The sequence below is a fragment of the Arachis duranensis genome, chromosome 1 (genome assembly GCF_000817695.3).
Source record: "Arachis duranensis cultivar V14167 chromosome 1, aradu.V14167.gnm2.J7QH, whole genome shotgun sequence".
Classification (NCBI taxonomy): Eukaryota; Viridiplantae; Streptophyta; class Magnoliopsida; order Fabales; family Fabaceae; genus Arachis; species Arachis duranensis.
In genome coordinates this window covers 54,656,021-54,665,987 of record NC_029772.3, presented here as the reverse complement: position 1 = coordinate 54,665,987, position 9,967 = coordinate 54,656,021, and positions in this window count along the sequence as shown.

Below are 9,967 nucleotides of genomic sequence, written 5' to 3'. Positions count from 1 at the left end.
GAGATTGTTGGTATGAAGCAAGCTATGGTCACCTTGTTAATCTTAGTCAGGCAGATTCAAATGGTTATGGATGATATATGAATATAGCATAAAGATAGAGATACTTATGTAATTCATTGGTGAGAATTTCAGATAAGCGAATGGAGATGCTTTGTCCCTTCCGTCTCTCTGCTTTCCTACTGTCTTCATCCAATCCTTCTTACTTCTTTCCATGGCAAGCTGTATGTTGGGCATCACCGTTGTCAGTGGCTACAATCCCGTCCTCTCAGTGAAAATGTTAAACGCACCCTGTCACGGCACGGCTAATCATCTGTCGGTTCTCAATCAGGTTGGAATAGAATCCAGTAATTCTTTTGCGTCTGTCACTAACGCCCAGCCTTCATGAGTTTGAAGCTCGTCACAGTCATTCAATCATTGAATCCCACTCAGAATACCACAGACAAGGTTTAGACCTTCCGGATTCTCTTGAATGCCGCCATCAATTCTAGCTTATACCACGAAGATTCCGATTAAGGGATCCAAGAGATAAACATTCAAGCCTTGTTTGCTTGTAGAACAGGAGTGGTTGTTAGGCACGCGTTCATAAGTGAGAATGATGATGAGCGTCACATAATCATCACATTCATCAAGTTCTTGAGTGCGAATGAATATCTTGGAATAAGAACAAGCTGAATTGAATAGAAGAACAATAGTAATTGCATTAATACTCGAGGTACAGCAGAGCTCCACACCTTACATTAATACTCGAGGTACAGTAGAGCTCCACACCTTAATCTATGGTGTGTAGAAACTCCACCGTTGAAAATACATAAGAACAAGGTCTAGGCATGGCCGTGAGGCCAGCCCCCATGATCTAAGATAGCATAAAACTAAAGATAGCTACCCCGATGAAAATACAATAGTAAAAGGTCCTATTTGTAGATAACTAGTAGCCTAGGGTTTACAGAAATGAGTAAATTACATAAAAATCCACTTCCGGGCCCACTTGGTGTGTGCTTGGGCTGAGCATTAAAGCATTTTCGTGTAGAGACTTCTCTTGGAGTTAAACGCCAGCTTTTGTGCCAGTTTGGGCGTTTAACTCCCATTATTGTGCCAGTTCCGGCGTTTAACGCCGGGCAGTTTTGAGCTGATTTGGAACGCCGGTTTGGGCCATCAAATCTCGGGCAAAATATGGACTATTATATATTGCTGGAAAGCCCAGGATGTGTACTTTCTAATTGGGTTTCTGTATCTCCAGAAAATCTACTTCGAGTGCAAAGAGGTCAGAATCCAACAGCATCTGCAGTCCTTTTCAGCCTCTGAATCAGATTTTTGCTTAGGTCCATCAATTTCAGCCAGAAAATACCTGAAATCACAGAAAAACACACAAAATCATAGTAAAGTCCAGAAAAGTGAATTTTAACTAAAAACTAATAAAAATATACTAAAAACTAACTAAAACATACTAAAAACATACTAAAAACAATGCCAAAAAGCGTACAAATTATCCGCTCATCAATTTCACTAATTCAAATCATAAAAAAATGAAGCACAAATAGACTTGTAAGAAGAAAATAGCTTATGAAAGCAGAGAACAAGGAATTGAGCATCGAACCCTTATTGGTAGTGTATACACTCTAATCACTCAGGTGTTTAAGGTTCGATCTCTCAATTCTCTACTAACCTTGCTTTCTAAGGCTTGCTCTTTATCTAACAATCAACATAAGTTTAATGCACAGATACACAAATCAAGAGGTCTTTTAAGGGTTGTAATGGGGTTAGGGTCAAGTTAGGATTGTATTTGGTCAAGTGGACTAAAATCTGAATCCTTAATTAACTTAAACTTTCCACCTAACTTTAGACAATCCATGTAATCACAATACAAACCTAACTGTCCATTAACTATGTTTTCCACATATTCATACATTCTAATTTCAAGTACAACTCATATGCATTGCTTTCACCACTTACTTTGGGGCATTTTGTCCCCTTTTTATTATTTGCTCCTTTTTTTTTCTCTTTATATATATATATATTTTGTTTTTCTCAATGCATATGATTAATTTATTGAATGCATGAACATGTCCTAAACATTTCTTTCACATTTTCAGAAAATTCTAACATACTCAATTCTCAAACCAGATGTTTCCAAACCCACTTTTCCCCACACTTAATTCATAAGCATTCTCACTAGTCTAAGCTAACTAAGGATTCAAATTAAGGACATTATTGTTTTTTGCTTAGAGTTAATGATGTGCTAAAATAAAGAACAAAGGGGTAGAATAGGCTCAAAATTGGTTTGCAAGGGATAATGAAGGGTTAAGACCATATGGGTATGTAAGCTCAGTGAAACAAAGGCCTCAATCATATAAGTGCATGCATACATCAAATTATGGAAATATAGAATTAAGCAAGACAAAGATCACAATTTTAGAGAGAAAAATACACACTAAAACAAAATTTTTGGTTGATAAAATGCAACCAATTCAAATAGGCTCAAAAATCTCACAGGTTTTGTGTGTTCAAGTTCTAAACCATGTTCCAGTATAATATCTCTTCAAACAAGTGTAACATTAAATTTTATTCAAATTAGTGAAATTTTCTAAAATGTTTCTTGAAAAAGAAAATATTACTTTAACCAAGTGGTAAAATATGCACAAAAATCAAATAAACATGCAAATGCAACAATGAACAAACAAATAAAATAAAATATTGGTGTTGAGTCAAGAAGTAACTAACCCCTGGAGATCGGTATCGACCTCCCCACACTTAAAGATTGCACCGTCCTTGGTGCATGCTGAGATGTGCAGGTGGACGGGTTGTTCCAACTGAAGCTTTTCTTCAAGATTTTGCAGATGGACTTGTCTGTCTCCCCATGTAAACGTCTTCCGATTCCCTTTCGGGTGGCCATCCTGAAAGAAAAAGGGAAGAAAAAGTAACCCAGTAATAAAGATAAGAAAATAAATGAACTATGGGTGGGTTAATGCCAAATGATAATGGTCTCATTTACATGGAAGCTTCAACATGTACGTGAGAAAATAATAGAAGCCATGGCATACCAGTGGTATAAAATTTGAAACATAGGGGAGGAGAGTGGGTAATGGAAGTATCAATACAAGCTCATGTCAATGCAAATGGAGTGCAGGTATCATAAAAGATTGGCATCTGCAGATAATTAATATCATCCCACAGTGTAAAACAAGTTACCAAAATAAATTAAAGAAAAGAAGTAACAGTTGAATAAGAAAAATTTTTAACACCAATGGAAAAATAAAAATTCAGAAAAGAAAATAAAAATATGCACAAATTTAAAATGCAATGAATGAGATATGCAAGTAAATTAAAATAAAATAAAAAGAAAAATAAGAAGAATGAGAAGGGAAAGAAGGGAAGAAGAAGTAAGGAAGAAAGGAGGGAAGAAAAATTAGGATTGGGAAAGAAAAGATAAGATATTTGGCAAATTGGGATATATTGTGCGGCGCAAGCGACGCGGCCACGTGGGGCACGCGTTCGCGTGGATGCGCTTTAAGTATGGTCACGCGGTTGCGTCGGTGACGCGGTCGCGTGACCCATGTTATGCTTCTGGCGCGAGTGTAGCCTCGCGCCAGCATAACTCTCTGTTCAAATTAATTTATTTGCCAAAATTAGGGTGACGCGATCGCGTGGGTGACGCGATCGCGTGGATGGCTATTTTTGGAAAACGATGCGGCCGCGTGGGGCACGCGGTCGCGTGGGAGGGCTTGGGCTTCTAGCACGAGTCCAGCCTAATTCCAGCACAACTTTCGGCCATGCACCTTTTTGACGTCGAGAATCAGGGCACGCGGGCGCGTGGGAGGCCATTATGCCCATGTGACGCGGACGCGGTCGCGTGGGTCGATTTGTGCCACTGGCACGCCTCCAGCCACGCTCCAGCGTGACTCTCTGTTCATTTTTATTTTCTCCCCTCTCCTTGCGACGCGGACGTGTCGCTGATGCGGTCGCGTCGCGTGGCATCTTTTTTTTTATGCAGTATGCAGAATGCAATGCTTAATGTGAATGCTACGCATGATTCCAGGTTCAATAAAATAAAATAAAACTCAAAAAACAAATAAAACTGAATAAAATTAAAATTGCAAAAGGAACGATCATACCATGGTGGGTTGTCTCCCACCTAGAGTCCTTAAGTTGGACATTTGATGAGCTTCCTGCTAGGGTGGCTTATGCTTGTACTGATCCAGGAATCCCCACCAATGTTTGTACTTCCAGTAGCCTCCGGGGTCCCAAACTAGGCATGTAAAGCGCTTAAGAAGCTTCAAACAGATTCTTAGGCTCCCGGGGTGTTGGATGTCAGAACAGATTCCAGGATCCCAAATCTTGCTTTTACACCCATCTTCGTGTTGATTATCATGATTCCATCCGGGTAGCAAGCAATCTGAATTCTCACTAAAGCGGCCAAACAACTTCCTAGACCCATTCAATTGAGCTCTATACCAACCTTTACGTTTAAACTTAAAGCTTCCAACCATGATGAACCTTGCAGGACAATTCTTACCACTGACCATCTTCCTTTTACTCTTAATGCCACAAAGAGCTCTAAGTTGACCATCCGTCTCCAGTAGCCCATATTCAAGTGGGATTAGAAGGCTATGGGATATGAATTTTACCCACCTGAATGTTGTGAAGGATGATGGCGACTTGGGGGGAGGTATCTTTAATGAAATTGCAATCTCCACTCCCTTGTGCTCTTCCCTGATAATTACCACCTCTTTGCAAACTTCTTCAATTTCAACCTCTTCCTCTTGGTAGCTCTCTTTCAATTCAATCTCCTTTTCATTGCTTTCCAAGGGCATGGGAGGTTGTGCTTCTTCTTCTTGAATCTCCATCTCTTGATCAACCTCTTCCAAGTCTTCAACTATGATATGCTTTGGAGGTTGTACACCCTCTTCAGTATCAATTTCAACCATCTTGGAAGGAGGCTCTATGTCTTGTCTTTCCCATGGAGGTTCTGCATCTCCTAAGTCTTCAACCAACTCTTCTTCTTGAACAATGATAGCTTCTTCTACTTGTTCTAGTATGAATTCATGCTCTGTCTTGTCCACTGGAGTTTCTGGTCTCTACTTTATGCTATGCTTTTCACTAGAATGTCCACATGGGATTGTGGCTGATCCTTGTGCATTTAAGCGTTTAGAAGCCCATTGAATTAATACTTGCCCCAGTTGTTGAGTGGTTGCCTGAAATCGATCCATTGTTTCCTTGAGATGATCCTTTGCCTCTTGATTCACTCGGCTTTCATAAATAGGATCATAGTGCTCTTGGATTGATGGATATGGAGATGGTGAATATTAAAGTGGTGGTTCTTGTGAGTAATAGGGTTGGAATTGGGGTGGTTCTATATATGGTTCATATGGCTCATAAGGTGGTTGGTATGGTGGTTGAGGGTTAGGGTTATATGGAGGTGAATGGCGGAAAGGGGCTTGTGAGTATGGTGGTCTAAAGTCATGTTGAGGAGGGGGTTCATAGGCATATGGTGGTGGTTGTTGATAATCAAAAGAGCGTTCACCATAGCCATCATCTTGATATGCATCACAGAATGATTGTTGATAGTCCATTGGAGGTGGTTGTTGCCATGAGGGTTGATCAAATCCTTGTGGCTCCTCCCATCTTTGATTGTTCCAACCATGGTGCATGTTGTCATTATAATCTCCTCTTCCTGCAACATAATTGTAACCAGACTCATAGCCAAATGGGTGAGAGTTCATGGTAGTAAGAAAAAATAAAAACAAAAATTAATAAAAAGAAAATATTTTGAAAAAGATATAATTTTTGAAAAAGATAGGAAGAAAATTTTTAAATTTTTTTTAAATATTTACAATAACCAATAATAAGGCACACGTTTGCAATTCTCCGGCAACGGCGCCATTTTGATGAGAGAACTTTTGCGTGGTCTAGAAATTTGCGGATAAATCCTCGTTGCAAGTATAGTTTCTAAACCTTCAAAAGTCCTCTCATACAAACGTTTTGGTTGTCACAAGTAACAAACCCCTTTAAAATTGATAACCGAGTATTTAAACCTCGGGTCGTCTTCTCAAGGAATTGCAGGGAGGTATGTTCTTATTATTGATTATGAGTTGTAAATTGGGGTTTTGGAAGTAAGGTGCGAATATATTATATGATAAGTAAAATAAAATAATACTAATAAAATCTCTTGCAAGGTATAAGAACTGGAGGTCCTATCGTAGTTATCCTTATCAATTGTGATGAGAATTGGATTTTAATCCCACCTTGTTAACCTCTAACTATGAAGGTAAGTTAAGTGGATGAATTAATTCCAATTTTCAATCAACAATGAGTTTGATAAATCAAGAGTTACCAATTATTTAACCAAAGCCAAAAGGGGAAAAAGTAAAATTACTAGAGTGAAAATATCCTCAGATGGGAAGCAACAATAACATAAATCAAAGAGAGCAATAGTAAACTGAAATACCTCAAATATCATTAAATAAAAATGTCAATTCTAACACGGAAAATATCAACAGCCAATTGGGCAACATCAATTAAACATAATAAAAGCTTCAGAGTAATCAAAATATAAAAGAGAGATTTAAATAGAAAAAGGAATATTGAACCTAGATCGAAAGTCACTCTAGAAAGCTAAGAGAAGTCCTAAATCCTAGTTTCTAAAAATCCTAATTTCTAATCCTAAGAGAGAGAGAGGAGAGACCCTCTCTCAAAACTAAATCTAAATCATGGAAAGTGAATTATGAAAAGCCTCGTTATGAATGGATGCATTCCCCCACATTATAGCCTCTAATCTGTGTTCTCTGGGCCGAAAATTGGGTCAGAAACAGCCCAGAAATCACTTCCAGCGCTTTCTGGTCCGTACAGGTCGTGGACAAGTGACGCGGCCGCATGGCCCACGCGGTCGCGTGGGTTGCGTTCCTGCCAGGTCACGCGTCCGCGTGACTCACGCGTTCGCGTCATCTGGCGTCAAGGCAGCTATGGTAAATTATATATCAAATCGAAGCCCCGGACGTTAGCTTTCCAACGCAACTGGAAACGCATCGTTTGGACCTCTGTAGCTAAAGTTATAGCCGTTTGAGTGTGAAGAGGTCAGGCTGGACAGCTTAGCAATTTCTCCAACTTATTGTATTCCTTCCATTTTTGCATGCTTCCTTTCCATCCTCTGAGCCGTTCCTGCCTTATAATATCTGAAAATACTTAACACACATATCAAGGCATCTAATGGTATTAAGAGAGGATTAATAATAAGCAAATATAAGATCAAAGAAGCATGTTTTCAATCAAAGCACATAATTAGGAAGGCAAATGTAAAACATGCGAATAGTATGAATAAGTGGGTAAAGAGTTGATAAAAACCACTCAATTGAGCACAAGATAAACCATGAAATATGGGTTTATCACCTTGGCGGCTTCCTTGAAGTTGGCTGAGGACATGGTATTGAAGCATAAGGATAGCTATGTCTCAGCTTATAGGGAGTTGGTATATCTCCGAGATGACTTGGAAACTTCTCAGGTTAATTATGCCGAGCTCCAGGGTCACCTTGTGGGCAGCGTGACTGCCGCCTATGAGAACCTGATGGAGCAGTTCCGGATTGTTGTCCCTGATGCCGATTTGACTCTCGTTATTCTTGATAACATAGTAAAGAATGACAAGATTGTCTCAGATGATCCCGATGATGACATTGAACCTCCTCCTGCCCCTTCTCTTAAAGCTTCTGCTATGCCGGTTTCTTCAGCTCCCTCGACCGTAGTTGAGCCAGATCCTGATTGTCAGATCTTGAATCGAGGCGACGGGACAGTGGATATGGTGCCTCTCCAGACTCGTCCTCCTTCACCTCATGTTGATGCATGACGTTAGGATTTTTGCCAGTAAAGAATGTCATAAAAACAGTCGCGTTGTAGATATAGTCTCTAAATCGACAAAAATCCTTGGTTAACCTTTACCAGGGCAAAGGAAAGTCAAGGGACTAATTAAATTGACCTATGAATCCTAATTATTTCCTAAGAAAAGGTTGGGATTATTTAGGTTCAGCTCAATTAGCAAGATAACGATTATTAATTACGTTGAGTTCAATAACTGTTGAGTTACTAAATTCTTAATCAGAACCAAAAGGGGAAAAAGTAAAATTGCTGGAATAATAAAAATGTCTTCAAATCGTAAACAATGATAACCATAAATTAACAAGAGCAATAATAAACTGAAAATGCCTCAATACCATTAATTCAAATAATTATCTGTAACATGGAATAATTCATAAATTAAATTATTAAAAGTAAATAATCAGTTCAAATGCTGGAATAAATAATTATAGAACTAAAATAAAAGAACATTTAAAACCTGGATCCAGAGTTACTCTTGAAACAAGAAGAAATCCTAAATCCTAAAAGAGAGAGAGAGAACCTCTCTCTAAACTAGATCTAAATCATTGAAAACTAAAATTATGCCCGCCCTCTGAATGGATGCATTCCCTCACTTCATAACCTCTGGTCTATGCTTTCTGAACTTGGATTTGGGCCAAAAAGGGCTTTAGAACTCGCTGGGGCGTGTTCTGTAATTTTCTGGTGCGTGGCCTCTGTCACGCGTCCGCGTGGGTCACGCGGTCGCGTCATTCGGAGCTTTTCCTTGCCACACGGTCGCGTCAGTCATGTGACCGCGTCATGTGCGTTCTGCTGAAGGAACGCGGTCGCGTCAGTCATGCGGCCGCGTCGCTGAATCTTCGCTTATGTCACGCGATCGCGTCGAATGGAAATAAAGGTAATTAAAACAATTAATTCTCAAAGCTTAGAAACATGTTTTTCACAATATGAGATAATAAGGAGGGGAAAGTAAAACCATGCAATTAATGTGAATAAGTAGGTGAAAGATTATATAAATCACTCAAATTAAGCACAAAAGAACTCATGAAATATGGGTTTATCAACTGATGAGCGGATAATTTATACGCTTTTTGGCATTGTTTTTAGTATGTTTTTAGTATGTTCTAGTTAGTTTTTAGTATATTTTTATTAGTTTTTAGTCAAAATTCACTTTTCTGGACTTTACTATGAGTTTGTGTGTTTTTCTATGATTTCAGATATTTTCTGGCTAAAATTGAGGGACTTGAGCAAAAATCTGATTTAGAGACTAAAAAGGACTGTAGATGCTGTTGGATTCTGACCTCCCTGCACTCGAAGTGGATTTTCTAGAGCTACAGAAGCCCAATTGGCGCGCTCTCAACGGCGTTGGAAAGTAGACATCTGGGCTTTCCAGCAATGTATAATAGTCCATACTTTGCCCAAGATTTGATGGCCCAAACCGGCGTTCCAAATCAGCTCAAAATTGCCCGGCGTTAAACGCCGGAACTGGCACAAGAATGGGAGTTATACGCCCAAACTGGCACAAAAGCTGGCGTTTAACTCCAAGAGAAGTCTCTACACGAAAATGCTTCAATGCTCAGCCCAAGCACACACCAAGTGGGCCCGGAAGTGGATTTTTATGTCATTTACTCATTTTTGTAAACCCTAGGTTACTAGTTCTCTATAAATAAGACCTTTTGCTATTGTATTTTCATCTTTGGATCATCTTTAGATCCTTTGATCATCTTTGGATCATTTTAGATCTTTTGATCACGTTTGGAGGCTGGCCTCTCGGCCATGCCTAGACCTTGTTCTTATGTATTTTCAACGGTGGAGTTTCTACACACCACAGATTAAGGTGTGGAGCTCTGCTGTACCTCGAGTATTAATGCAATTACTATTGTTCTTCTGTTCAATTCAGCTTGTTCTTGTTCTAAGATATCACTTGTTCTTCAACTTGATGAATGTGATGATCCATGACACTCATCATTATTCTCACCCATGAACGTGTGACTGTCAATCACCTCCGTTCTACCTTAGATTGAGTGGATATCTCTTGGATTCTTTAACCGGAATCTTCGTGGTATAAGCTAGAATTGATGACTGCATTCAAGAGAATCCGGAAGGTCTAAACCTTGTCTGTAGTATTCTG